Source organism: Phasianus colchicus, chromosome 27, assembly GCF_987193195.1.
Source record: "Phasianus colchicus chromosome 27, bPhaCol1.hap1.1, whole genome shotgun sequence".
In the NCBI taxonomy this organism is placed as follows: domain Eukaryota; kingdom Metazoa; phylum Chordata; class Aves; order Galliformes; family Phasianidae; genus Phasianus; species Phasianus colchicus.
In genome coordinates, this window is record NC_143462.1 from 4,893,698 (window position 1) to 4,908,480 (window position 14,783).

At 42.5% G+C, this 14,783-nt stretch overlaps 1 protein-coding gene across 5 annotated transcripts in view; it reads left to right on the forward strand.

The window, feature by feature from the left end:
* Positions 1 to 14,783, forward strand: part of CDCA2 (cell division cycle associated 2) — an 84,516-nt gene that overhangs the window by 62,127 nt on the left and 7,606 nt on the right. For all 5 annotated transcript variants that reach the window (XR_016460069.1, XR_016460070.1, XR_016460072.1 and 2 more), the window contains one exon: positions 11,719 to 11,923. The gene's annotated coding sequence lies outside the window, so the exon portion shown is untranslated. The remainder of the gene's footprint in view (positions 1 to 11,718; positions 11,924 to 14,783) is intronic.

The following is a 14,783-nucleotide window of genomic DNA, read 5'->3' on the forward strand; positions in this document are numbered from 1 at the left end:
CCTGGCTGTAAATCACTGTCAGTGTGCATGATATTGCCTCTTTGGGGTTTGATTCAGTATGTGATGCTGATCCTTCCCAACTTCAAGCAGTGGGATCTGCCGTGGCAGCCCAAGCTGCAGACTGTCAAGTTTTCTGTTCCAGTCCAATCCCCAGCACTGACCAAGGTGGTGGAAAACACATGCTAAGTTAAAGCAAGAGGTCAGAGTGAGCTGCAGAGCTTTACGTAGACCTGCTATGGCAGAGATTCCCTTTTCTTTGATTGCAGCAGAGAACTATGTTTCCTAGAGCATGAGAGATGCAGATAAATCTGAGTATTTTAATACTTGCACACCATCCAAACTGCAAAACCAATATTGGCAAAAGTAGTCCCACTCAGAAGAAGGGAAGTCCTTTAAAAATTGAGATAATATTAGGATAAGTGTAATACATTCCACTAATTCTGTTTCCAAAAGGATGTTTCTACATTAAACAGCAGCAGAAGTCCTACAGCCTCAGCATGCATATGTGCACATACACACACAGGCTTGCCTAGAAACAACAACAAAACAAAATGAAGGCAGTTTGGAGGCATTTCCTGGGAAAAAGATTCATGATTCTGTTTCCATGGAAGCGACAGCACATCCCAAGTGGCAGCGAGAGCTGACAGAGCGCGGCTAGGAGAGTTAAAGTGCCATCTTCTTCTTCCTTGCAGAGCAGGGGGGGCAGAAGTGGGGGGAATTGCTTTTAAAAAAGCATACAGAAAAATTTAAAAGGACAGATGGACATATGGTTAAAATAGAAAGTCTGGAGATTGGGGCTGGCTTCAGCTCTGCCATGAACTTCCCATGTCCCTTTGGGCAGCTCACATAAGACATCTTCCAACGCTTGCTCCAATCAATAATTGATTTCAGTGGGCACTAAATCAGAGCCTTAAGCATTCTGGACAGCATTCAGACTGCCGTCTTTGGCATCCAAGCAGACTATGACATTTCAAGTTCAAATTCAGCTTAGTTTGCCTGTTGATCTTCTACTCTGCTTAGGAATAAAAAACTCTTTGTTTTGTGAGGCCCTTGAGTTCCTCAAGAGTAGAGTTTGTACCACGTTCTTGTTCAGATCTTTACATGAAAAAGGTAAATCCAGTACAAGCAGCTTCACAGAGCTAAAGATATGGCACCTTGAGAAGTCTATCACTGCCTTCAGATACTTAAATTTGTCACTGTGTTGCTGCATTTCTTTAATCTTAAATATAGCATGATGAGTTGAAGTGTTTAAAGAATGAGAGTGGAAAGGATGAGGATCTGGGGGGGAAAGGTAACCTCTAGATTGTGCAGATGATAATGATTGCACTGAAAATTCTTTCTCAGTACCTTCCACAAGCCAGAGATAGGAAAACATATTGAAAGGACTGCTCTCATTTGCTGGGATACAAAATTAATTGGGTTTGAAATGAAAGCATAGCATAAAAGGGCAGGAGAATCTCAAACTGCAGCTCGTTACAAATAGCACCCATATTCTTGTTGTGATGCCCCATTGTCTGCTTTCTAATTCTGCATTTCTTTCAACCTGAAAAAAGTTTTAGTTGGCTTAGAAAGGACTTCAATGTTTTTAGGGTCAGAGAGAGCAGATTGCAGTGAAATTCTTTTCTTCTACCAATGAGTTTGTCATCAGTTTGGCTGAAGCTTGGCTTGTCTGCTGTTTAGGCTTTGCCTGTCTAAAGGCTTCTCCACAGTTTGATGGGTGTCCTTTAATGAACACCAAGCTGGCAAGCTCAGTGCAAGGTTGACTGATGGAATTCTCTAGGCTGTGCTGTATTGGATTGGACGATATGATCTAATGGCACCGACTGGCCTTAAAATCTAAGAAATAATTCCACAAGCTCCTGGGCCCACGCAAAGACTTTTGCAGATCCCATTAATTACAGTGGGTTTGCACAAGGTCTGGCCAGAAGGACTTCCCTACACAATAATAATCAAACCCAGTCTGTCAGCAGCACACATGCTCGCTATTCAGTGCATTAATTACTATGGCTGTTGAGTTTCAGTCCTCTTTCAAAGAGCTGTAACTACTGCTCCATAGACGTAACTGGAACATGGGGCCATATGCAGCAGGCATGGCAAATAGTTGAAGTGCTCTGGGTTGTATTTTTTTTTTTTTTAATGGATTCTGGCAATGCATTACACTGAGGTAAGTGCTTTGTTTCTCCCTCAAGTGGCACTCACCTCCCTAGGGCTTCCTTATGAATGCTTGAGGAGAACGTCCACTTGGGTTCATTTCAGTTACGTGTGTGCTATACAAGCTTTTGGCTGTCTTTGCCAAGGTTAGGTTACTGCTACTTAAAAGAAATATTTTTAATTGCATAGTATTGATTTTCCTTTTTCTTGCTGGAGCGTATGTTCTGTTGTTGATGGATGTAGTAGAATACACGGCTGGTTTATGTGGATAGATTAGCACTGAAATAACAATACAATTGAATTAAAAACCCATTCAGTTATTTTGGGAAAAATCTGCTTGTTTGTCACACGGAATCTGTCTTTTCTTTGGGTTTGTTTAATGAAATGCACATACCAGCACTTCTCTCTTTCTCTGTCATACTTCCTGCATCACTGTAGCAATGCAGCAATCCAGCTCAGCCATCAGTACCTATGAACTGATACCATGTCTGCATCTGGGGCTGTAGTTTGTGCACTGGATTCTTCCTCCTGCTGCACGCTGTGGCAGGACTAGGGGAGATAACCCTAAACTTTAACTACCAACTGCAAAATAAAACAAGCTGTAGAGCCCTTAGCATCCCCATGTGCACCTCAAGGGGAAAAGAGCAATTCTGCAAATGCTCAGATATAAACAGGTTAACACAGAACTGTGGAGTGTAACTTTTTTCCTTTATCATTACTCGTAGGTGTTATGATAATGTGCAGTTCAGAGCTGGTAAAAGACATATGCACGCATGTTGATACAGGACCAGGGAGTTCTAAAATTGTTTTCACATTTATATGTAAAGCAATTACTGCTGTTTTTTTTCTTTCTCTTTGCCTCATAACCTGAGAAGCGGTGCAGACGTGCAGGAAGTCTTACTTTTTATTTCCCTCTAGTAGACTTGTAAAGCATGCAGCTCTGGTGTGCAGTGCAACAAGAGTCAAATGAAACCTGAATTTTTTTTATTGCATGACTTGTAGCCCCATAATGCAAGCAGATACCATCAGAGTAGGGAAAAGGGCAATGCTCACAGATCTGTGTGCATGGTGATCAATGCATCAGTCCTAACACACGTATGTTTCTCCCTGCTTTGGCTGCTCTAATCTATCATGCTCGGGGCACTGGGGAATCCAATTTAATTTTTTCACCAATTGTTACTTTGGAATCTGCTCTGTAAGACACCCCTCCCAGCCTTGCATATTCTTTCATGATGTCTAATTAATTCATTTGCAGTGTGTGTGTTTCTCTCTGTGCTCATTCTGCAGAGGTGCTAAGTCTTGTAACGAGAGGGAGAGAACCTGAACAGATTTGTTTTCATGTTCTACGTTGCAAAGCTGATTGAATCGGACCCACCAGCTCTGTGGTGGAGAAAGAGGTGTTCCTGTAGACAAACAGCAGCACTATGGCAGACCTGTGCAGTCGAGCCTCCTCGTGCCTCACTTCTTTATCCCCAACTCCTGCAATTCATGCTTGACGCTGTCACCAGAGGCAGGCACTCTGTGACAAGCGAAATCGGGTCCTGCATGTGCTCAACTTGGTAGCGAGAAGCAGGACAAGCTACAGCACTCTGTCTGCTCAGGGGAAGTGTGCAGTTTTCTACCCACAAATGGAAAAGAAGAGAAAGCTACTGGCTACATCCATCAGCCTTAATTAATAACCCATTACTTGCCACCGGTCTCTGGCTCAGGTTTATGCGTAAGCATTTGGCAAATGAATGTGACAGTTTATAGCCTCTGTAAGGAAGGATGGATTACGATTGCTTGACCATTGTTTTTAAGGGCAAGGAGGAGGAGGCTCAGAAAATCCCATTTTCTGGAAGGTATTGGCTGAATACAGTGGTTCTGAGATGCAGATTCATAGCTGGCTCTGCATCTCTTAGCATTCCTTCGTTGGGGAACACCTGTTATTTTTAAGATATTAAAATCACTGATGCTGTTGTAGTGAAGAATACACGTAAAGGAATGGTTACAAAAGTGGCTCAGAGGGGAGGAGGAGGAAAATGGTTGGTGGGAAGTGTGAGGCTCTGCAGTAACTCCAGAAACTGAGTCCATGTTGTGAGGGTGAGAGTTTCAGAGATCCTTCCAATGAGGGAAGTCTTAGTTTTCAAAGCTCAAGGCTTTAAATAGTAAGGGCAAAAGGCTACTGTTAACAATAAGATATTGTGGAAAAATATTTACCTAGATAAAACATTTCCCTCTGTGCAATTAGGACCAGAAACAAAAACCATCTCTTGTCCTGCAGCTCTCGTATATTATTCATGCTTGCTGTTTGGCACTTTCATGCAGAGACCTCAAAGCATTTTGCAAATGAAGATGTAAGTTGTTACCTTTATTTTATACAGGAATGGCTTAGAGAGAAATGACTGTGGGACCATTGGAGACCTGAAATTCAAGCCTGACCCTCCATAGACCCAGCCCAGTGCCTCAGCCACTGGATTCTGGAGATACCATTTTTGTAAAGATTGAAAAACTTGATAGGATGTATTAGTGAGGAAGAGAAAGAGAGGTGGGGGGGTTACTGGCAGGGAAAGAAGAAACCCAGTAGTAAATTTGGAGGGGGTTTAGAGCAGATGGAGAGAGTTGATCTTGGGAAAGGAGTAAGAGAGGAGATCTTTCTCTGTAATTGGAGTGGACTGATGTGATAGAAGCTGACAGCAACAGAACTTTAAGATGCATATACTCTGATTCTTCAGTACTTGAATGTTGGGGTGGTTTTCAGGGAGTTAGACAGGACTTCCAATGGTTTTGTTTTATCAAAACCACTGTAGGCAGTAACCTGCAGCCCTTTAACGTGCAGGAGGAGGCACTTCACTCATTTTGTAGCTCTGTAATTATCAGCAAGTATCTGACCAACTTTGCAAATGGGAGAATTTGCACTTCAGTGCCTTATGAGTCTGCTCTTAAAGTGTGACCCCTCGTCCTTGAGCTCATCTGCAAAGCAGCCAACATGCACTCCGTGCACCAACGGTGCTAATGGTTCTGCTGCTGCATCTTCAGAACGTGCCCATGAGTGACAACGTACCCCAGGTTTCTGAGGCTCAGAACGTCACTCTGGGCCTGGCAGAATGTTTGATTTCATTCCAGGCAAAAAGGAACAAATTGCCTTTAATGGCAGCAGCACCAGCAATAGGCCTCCCTCGCCTTTTCATGTCACTTTCAAACGCATCGTTGATGTTTTTATGGAATTTTATTACATGGCTTGTTATGCAGCAAGAACAACCATGCCAGGTTCTTGGGGATGAGCAGGCGGAGGGGGCTAAGCTATAATAAGAACTCGTACACTTGTAGTTTTAATATCTTTTACTTCAAAGCAAGGAGTTGATGTGATCTTTCATCATCTCAGCTGTTGTTTACCAGCTTCCTACAGATGCTGTTTGAACTAACAAACCCCACGTTTCCTGGTTGGAGCGAGTAATTCCCTCGGTGGTTGCAATCCGTTCACTTGGAGGCTTAGTACTCCTGATTGAATGATGCCACTAACAAGAAGGGGATAAACCATTTAAACGTTCAGTATCACCTTTCAGTCAAATAATAACTGGCCAAATTAGTTTGGCTTAGCTTCTCAGCCCTGCTCCCTATTTACTGCTCCCAGGGAAAACGACTGACGAGTCCAGGGCTGTGTTTGGGGTCAATTTGCTCCATGTATCAGAAACAGACAGACGTGTTCCTGATACAAGGACTTCTCTTTGGCGCTGATCTGTGAACACTATTTTGCTTCCTAGCTGTCTTTTAAATCAGCTGAAATCTAGAAATTACAGATGAGGAAAGAGCTGCAAGGTCATCTATTCTGAGGAGATCAGAGCAAGTTCTTTAGTGCTCATGATTATAGTGTGAGTATCTGTAATGGAGAAACTAGCCACAGTCCCAGACAGCTTCCTTTTTTTTTCTTCTTTTAATTCCTCTACCTCATCCTTTTATCTTTTAAATTTTTTTTCTCTTCCTTTTCCTCTCTTTTTCTTCCTCCTTCTCTTCTTTTTTGTTGGTCAGCCAACAATAGTAGTCATGCTACAGCAGTTGATGCAATTTACAAATACGCAAATAAGTATATTGTAATAAAAATGGGATGAGACATACATGTGCCATGTCAACTCTGCAAGCTGATGCTGTCTTCCTTTTGGCAATTACGATGATGCCACGCAGGACTTGTTTCTGTTCCTTATATCTGAAAACCCAACCAAAGTCTTTGTGTTCTTGTATGCATGTTTACAATGGTAGCAAGTTATTTAGCTCCAGAGATAACAGGAGCCACGTTCTGGACAGCCAGGCAGATTTTTAGAAGCAGGGCCTCTTGTTTATCTCTGGTGAAAATGCATAGCTAACGGTGGTGGCTATGCTGAAAAATAGTGTGAATTCTCAGCTACCAAACCATCAAAGTGTTACTGTTCTCTTTGCATCTGTTGTAGTTCCGTGGAAATAAGTAGGAGGCATTACTTTCAGAGCAGCCTATGAATCTATACAATTTTATGTAATGTGAATGCTGTGAAGTTGTGTGATGCTTTATGGAGTGCAACCATTGCAGAAGGGCCACAGTTCCCCCTGGTTGTCCCATGCACACTTCTGCAGACCCTGCTCACTTCCCTCCTCCTTTCCTGAACACTTATGGAAAACTGTAAACTCAGGAGCCATTTGTGCACAGCCAGACAAAATGCCCCTTTTTGGGTGCTAGCAGGTTACAATCAATACCTCATGTTGGTAGGCTCTCGTCTCCAGCGCAGTTTTGCTGAACAGAAGTTTAATTGACCTGAAAAAGAAACCTAGCTGATTTTCAAAGCCATCAGCACACCTAGTAAAACAAACATTCTGGAGGGCAACTTCCATGTTATTTCTATGCAGAATTTCTGTTTTTTTCCACTGCCAAGCAGCCACCTCTCAGAGCAAAAGGCAAAGCCACCTCATCAGACTCTACTTTCCTCTTAATATTACCTAATAAAAAGCATTCTAAAATGAATCAGAGTTTTGCTAAGAAGCAAGTTTGTGGGGAGAAATGATGGAGAATGCTGTTTCAAACAGTTCCAAGAATAATTTTTCCACCAGTCAGGATGCTTGGCTACTTAGACTGCAGCAGAGGCATGGGACCTTTATCAGTCACAGAGCCACTTTGTCATTAAATGGAATCTGTGAGTCGCACTGCGATTAAACTCCGTGTAGAATCTGGGAAATAAGGGTCTGATTCTCAGTTACACCGAGGCTCCTTTGTGCACCTACAGCGGCATAAAATCCCCGAGACTTTATTTTGTATCAGATCTTTCATAAAATCTATTCACCCGAAGTGCTTTAGGGTTAAAATTAATTCAGTTAATGAGTTAAATAACTGCCAAGGGAGAGAGAAATTAAGAGTCGTGGGCAAGGGGGAAAAGAGATGCTTCCAGCTGAGTTTAGAAGAGAGTGTGAATGAGTTGAAGGGGAAAAGAGATGCAAAGAAGATGCACCGATGGGCAAGAGCTGCAGAGGAGAAAGCTCTTATGCCCTGGGGGTCAAATTATATGAAGGGAGGAGGAAGGGCCCTCTTACTGCAGGAGAATTGCTACCAATGGAAGCTGATTTAACGCAGATTACAGATTTCATTTTCGTTCAGCGTAGCTAGTTGCTATAAAGTCTGAACAGGTTACTGGTCTTCATTTAAATGTTCTTTTCCTTCTCTTTTGTGTCTTGATTACTACGTATAAGTTACTTCTTGTGAGCTAAAAGTAATTTAAGAATCAAACTGAGCATGTGTAGGTTTCCTCCAAACCATTTAATGGTTATTTCTTATTAACCAGAACCAAAAGCCCAGAGCTTAGCTGGGCACAGAAACATGTGGACAGGCATCTAGAAGTAGCTAGAAAAGACTTTAATCATGTTGAGCACCACATCTTGAAACTCTACTGGAGGCAGTGAGTTGATTTATCTCTTTCATGTTATTCCTTTGCTGAAAGCTTGGAAAGCTGCTGAGTAGTGTGGCACTGGAAGTGCTGTGCCAATGGCAGTCAGATCTTGGAATGGGTTTGTTTAGCTTCTGCCACCTAGATGGGTCAATTAATCTCTGCTACACCTATGCTCCTCTTGGTATTTAGCAAATAAGCTTCTATGGCATTTTGAACGCCTTTGAAAAATGCCCTCTTCCCTCTCTGAAAGTCCTTTTTAAATTTAATTTTATTTTTTACAATTTCTCCTCTTCTGAGAAGTTCTTCCGATCTTCTGTATCTGGACTCCTCTGGATCTGAGCCTATTGTGATCTAGACAACAAAGAATATTTGAACAGATGTTTTTCAAGTGAGCCATTCTTCCTCAATTTTAATAAAACATCCAACTTCGTGCAGGTCAGGACTTCATCCTGAATGCCTCTGCCCCAAAAGAAGTTGTGCTAAACCAAGCTTTACGCAGCTCACCGTTCCTAGCACAGTTGGGCTGATGACGTTCTTTAAGCTTTAAGAAACCTTTGAGGCTCACAAACAGAAGTTTTACATTTAATAGTGTGGATACTCACAGCCTTGATTCATTTCCCTTGGTTTTATGTCACTGCTCTGTCATGGTGCTGTTATGGTGCAAGAAGGTGCCTTGGAAGCTCGGAGAATAGTAATGAGAGGCCTGGCTTTGCTCAGCAGAACTTATTCAGGGCTTTAAAAGAACTTTTCAGACAAACTCATCTGACTAAAGTTGGTTTTAAATAAAATAATAAAAACCCAAGTGCCTGATTTGAGGAATGTAAATAAAACACGTTCTGGATATTCTGTTAACTGGTATATAGTCAGCCTTTGGATGATGTAAGAGGGAATTTACCCTCGTTTAATGCTCTCTCTGTGTGAAGTTTGATGCTTATGTCCTGAGTTATTGGCAGCTCTTTAAATTGAGGCGGTGAGAATGGATAGTGAGGGAGAGAGCTGTGAGCTTTATTGATTGTATCTGCACAGCATGGGGCTGAAAAGTACCTCCCTTTACGTCTGGGTGGGTTCTGTGTAAAAGCCCAAAGAGGATTCTCCTGAGGCACATTTCTTCCTGAGTCCCGTTTAGAAATTTGGGGGAAGGATTCCCATGTGTTGCAAGTTTGGTTTGAAAAAGTCCTATGAAAGAGCTCTGTGTAAGACAGACATCCCTGAGGGGTTTCCTGCAGGCCCTGGAGCCTGAAAAGAGTCGTGTTCCCATAAATCCTTCTGCGAAACCGGAGGAAGATTTGGGTTTAATGGGTTCGTGCCACTTTGCCACGTCTAAAACTGGAACTGAGTGCCCATTTTGAGGGAACTATTAGGGTAATATTTCTAGACTACTCAGTGCTGATGCACTTATCTTTCTCATATGCTCTTCTTTCTCCTCATGAGCCCAACTCTGCTTTCTGCCTGTTGGTTTTGGATTCTGGTGCATCCTTCTGCTTGATCTGGGCATGTAAGTCTAAGTGAGCTTCTCTGCAAGACTCGTGTTCCTCTTGTCTGTGGAGCAGGATAGGTAACTTCTGCCTTGAGAGCATGGAAATTCTGATAGCTCGGTCAGTTCAGCAAAGCACTGGAGCACGTTCTTTTGGAGTCAGTGGGATTTTAGTTCTGTGATTACGTTGTTTTTGGTGGTTGTAGTTCACCAAGTACTTTAGGATCATTAGAACAGAGGTGGTATAGAACTGTAAGATGTCCTTTTGTTATCTGACCAAATTTTTTTTTTAATGTTTTAGAAGGAAATGGTTTGGATGAACGCTTTTGTTGTTTTCTTATGCAATAACACCACGGTAGCTCTTTGTCTCAGTGGCTCAAGTGCTGTCTGTGTTCTGCAGCATCCACAGCTGTCTTTTTTTTAACACCAGAGGTTCCAGCTGCAGAGAAGGAGAGTTGTAGAGAGCAGCACTTACAGAAGAATACAAGGGATCCCCAGAAAAGGAAAGAGGAGGCTGTAAAGGAAAAGGCAGTGCCCAGGCAGCTTGTTTATATCACCTCCGAGAGCTGATGGGCTGCTTATCGCACACAGCTCAGCTGTCCAGACAATCGTCTAATTGTCTTTGCTCGGAAAGCAGCAGCCCTGGTGACATTCCAGACCTTGACCTCTGCCCTGTCCAGCGCCAAAAAAGTGCCGTGAGGAATCGTGTAACACTGGGTATTAAAGACTGTTGGAAGAGGCCACGAGGTCAGCCTACTGTGGAGTTTTAGCAACAATGCTGGATATAGCTGACTCTCTCCCCTTCCTCCCTTCCTCTTGAGGTCTGGGCTTATTGTATGAGAAGGGTAGGATGGTTCCTGTGCTTAAACATAGGGATGAGCTGTGCTAGGACCACCTGGGGGCTGCACTAAGAAGGAGAAATGTATAAAGTCTGGGGTTGTTTAGGCGTAAATTGGCCTTTTTTCGATCCTTGGTCAACAGATGTGTTTCTCAGTATTGCAGCTGGATGCTATGCCTTGAGATGTCAGAGGCAAACCTACAAAGGGTCTGCTCGTTAGAGCAGCAGGGTTGTATGTGTTGCAGCCCTATTGATAGCAGTGGTCGTGGTTCAAGGATTCAGGAGGCAGGAATCAGAGCAGCAGCCACTGCTGAGGACAGGAGGAACCAGCTGATGGGCTGGCGAAGGCTTGAAAGCATTTGTTTGTTAGGAAACACAGGGGCTTTCAGAAAAATGTCTGTGTTCAAATCTCACGTCTCAAGAAAGGAAACCTCTGTAGAACCTTTTTTATCTGAGGATTCTTGTGGCTGCTGCTGTTGAAAAATCCAACTTCTGTGCAACCCTGCTTAATAACAACTATTGTCATTGTATGAGTTTGATGTTCTATGAAGCATTCTAGCTAATTGCATCAGTCTTTTAAATAAGGAGAAATGAGTTGTTTTGGCTTTTGAATGAGGTAAATATATAGAAATTTGTACCAAACTCCTCAAGTGATGCAAACACGTAACTACTAAAATCAATGGAGTTGCATCAGTTTACATCAGTTACAGATCTGACTTTGTATTTCCAGGCACGTTAAAGGTGTTAGTGTGCAAATGACTGCAAAAATTATTGCTGAAAGGTTTTACGCTCAAAGGCAGATCAGGTATCTGGTCCAGGGAGGGTACATCCATTGCTGTTAAAGGAAATAAGGGAGAGAAAATTGTGAAGTGTTAACTGATATTTTTAGAAGCTTTATAATGACAGGTCACATTCCCAAGGACTATAAAGTGGCAAATCTAACACCCATTATTCAAGAGGGGCAAAAAGATACTGCAAGCAATTACGGTTTAACACCAGTTGTGGGAAAAATATTAGAAAGCATTTTATGAGGGTTTGGGAGTGAACAGCTTGAAAAGTGTAATTTGATTAGAGATGGCCAACGTGGGTTTTTGAAGGAGGTTTTAACTAACTCAGAATTCTTGAAAGGTATTGCTGGCATGGGAGACAGTGGACCTTGATTGGATGGCGTGCAGTTGTGCTGTAGTTTTGAAGTGGCAAACTGGGATGCTTCTCTTGCTTTCATTGAGCTGTGCTGCTGAACCTATTTGAAATGTGCTTAAGAGAAGGGAGTGATGAGTCCTTCCAGCCAAGCAAGGGGGTGAAAGCCAGGTTTTGTTTTGAGAATGAAATAAAGTTGATATGTTGTTTTTTTTTTTCCTTCCTGCTAGTCCCAAAGATCAGCACGCAGGGCAAAGGGATGGAACGTGGAGGAGCTGAACTCGTGCTACGCTGTGACCTCAAGGCAGTTCTGCAGGGAAGGTCCTCTCAGATGAGTTCTTCTGGGTGCACTGAGATATCCAGCTGCAACTCTGATGCCTTCCTGTGGTCATTCCTAGTTCAGAACGATGTGACTGTCAGTGGGCCTTTGCTCAGGTACACGGATCTATTTGTGTGAATGACTTTGGGGGTAAAGTGCTGATGTTCTTTGTTTTGCCTTCCAAATCACAGGCTGAAGCTCAGAGATTGTCTCTTGTGGCTTCCACTCTTGCCTTGGCCACTGAACCCGTGAAGCTGGCCAAGTTTCCTGTGCTCCTGTGTGCTCTCAAACCTTCTGTGTGGTGAGCAGGTGGCTGGGACAGGTTCCTGCCACGTGAAGTGCAGTGGTAGCACAGCATGTCCAGAGTCCTCCAGGCTTCTTCATGCTACTGGATAGAAAATGTTAACAATAAGATAGCTTTAAATGAAGAAACAGAGGTAATATCATATTCCTGAGTTACTGAAAAAGTGGTTTAGGATCTAGAACAAGGCTCAATTTATTCTTTTACTTAGATTTCAGAATGGATTTGCTGGTAATTTCAGGGATGAGACCAGAAGTTAAGATACTAATCTGTGCTTTAGGCTAAATAATTGTTTGGTTATTTGTTGTTTTGGTTTGGTTTTTTTTTTCCTAAAAAAATATAAAGCATCATCATAACGAAATGCTTAGCACTTCTGAATTCATGGTATTCCAAAAGTTACCAGCATTGCAGGTGTTCTTGAGAATTCTTCTGTTTAGTACTGCCTTGTGTATGTATGAACTGTATACACTTTATTTTATTTTCTTCTGATTTACTGAGCAAGGCTGTAGCACTGCTACCCCCTTTAGAAGGGCTCGACTCTGAGGCCGGTAAATGGAGAATGTAGTTTTAATGCAGGTAAATATAAAATGCTAAGTCTTGGGGGCAATGCACCAAAAGTGAGAATACATATTAAATGCAAGATCTGCTCAGCATACTGATCAGGGAGGGGATTTAGGGGCTCTGGTAGAAAAGTCCTTCAAGCCATCATGCCATCATACTGCTGCAGCTGGAAGAAAATACCAAACAAATGGGGAGAAAAAAAAAAAAAAAAGTAGCATTGTGTAAAGCATCAGTAGGAAAAGGAGGAAAATTAAATGGATGAGCATCGCGTTGTTCCATCTCTTCCTTGAGGCTTCAAAAATATGCTCGTTCCTCATAGGAAGCAAAGTATTTGCTGTAGGGGAGAATCAGAAACATGGAGTATGGATTCCTCACCTTTTCCTGGGTTTTGGAACAGAAGACAGTCATGCAGCTGGTGTTATTTCACCTAAGGAAACAGGGACCAAAGGCCTTCTGTGGTCAAATGGAAGGAAAATGACTCATGAGCAAAGTAATATGGCTTCTGTGTCTCATCGTCAGCAATTAACATACTGTTAATATCTCTTAATATGCAACTCTGCAATTTCAGGTCTTCCATTTCATTTTAACAAACATATTTCCTATAATGCCAGGAAGTGCCCAGCCCTCTATATGTGGTAAACAGCAGATATGTGGGGAGGAGGAGGTGTTGGTGTCTAATGAGAGTCTGTAGGACTTGTCCTGCTTAATGAGGTTGTTCTAAGATAAAGGTCTTTACATTTCGGGTGGTGAAAGATGAAAACAAAAAGAGCTAATGCAAAATGGAGGGAAGGCTGGAGAAGGCAATGGGGAATCAATAGAGCAGCAAAGGGGCTGGATTGCTTACATGGGTCAAGTCAGTTAACCTCTTTTTTTTTTTTTTTTAATTTCTTTATGCTGTTATCAGTACACAGGGAATAATAAAGGCCCATCTTCTTAGAATATTATGCCTTGGGATGCTTCAGTGATAAATGCCATGTGAGGTGTAGAACTACCAACAAGGTTCAGGAGTGGGGAACAGAACGAAGTCTTGGCCCTCATTTCTGCTTGTGTGCAGCAAACTGATTTCTGATTCTGATTTCATTCAGCCTGCCCCTGAATACCTCCAACAATGGGTGCTGCTTTTGTTTTCATCTGTAGAATTCTAGTACTTCACATGTGTTTGCTTTTGTTGCCTGGATAGGTTCTAATGTAAGCCTTGTTGCTTGTGTATATCCTGTTCTCCTTGAGACCTTTGCCTGGACATGATACAGCCAACCCTTGCACCACGGAATCTGTAATACAAGCAGATGGAACAGCTGTAAGAGGAGAAGCTGAGGTGCATATGGCATTATTAGCCATATGCAACAGGTCTCTCAGTGGGGCTCAGCACAGAGCCTTGGTCCTTGCACTGCAGTGTGTCAGCCTGTGCTATCTACCAGGTCAAAAATGTAATTCGTTGTTGTGCAGAGGTACCCATTTGGGGATGGAATAATTGGAATATTGGATCCAGAATCCACAGGTTCCATCTTTAGACTGAAAGTACTTTCTCAATTTGATGGCAGGTTGTTTGGGGCCGATGATTGCCTTCTGCTTTTAGTGATTATGAACACCTTAACACAGTGGAGTCATGGTCTGTGGCTGGCTTCCCTAGGTGTGCAAATTATGGCTGCTGCACTGAACTGCCACGTCCTGCAAGGAAATGGTCAGGAGATGTTGAGAAAGCATTTGCTTATGTTATTGTAAAAACAGAAATGTTTACTCATTATATTTAAATAGGTTTGGATCACTGTGGATGAAAGTGAAACGAGATATAAGCCTGCAATGACATGCATAAATACATAATTAAGTATATTTCCTTTCCATATGGAGGGGATTAGCTTCCTTGCCTCAGCAGGGAGTTGCTTTATTTGGTGTCTGCTTTGGTGTCCCTTTCTTTCTGACAGCTTACAGAGGTACACTGAAAGGGAATTTCACTCGCTGCCTAATGAATGTTGGAATAAGGACTTTGAGGGCATGTGGAAAAGAATAAGTGATTGCCTCAGAAAACAGAAGTTTAGGGACCTTAAGGGCTGTCCTATTATCCTGACTTCTCTTTTTGACCTTAAGTGGGCCCTATGGGATGATACTGCCCACCT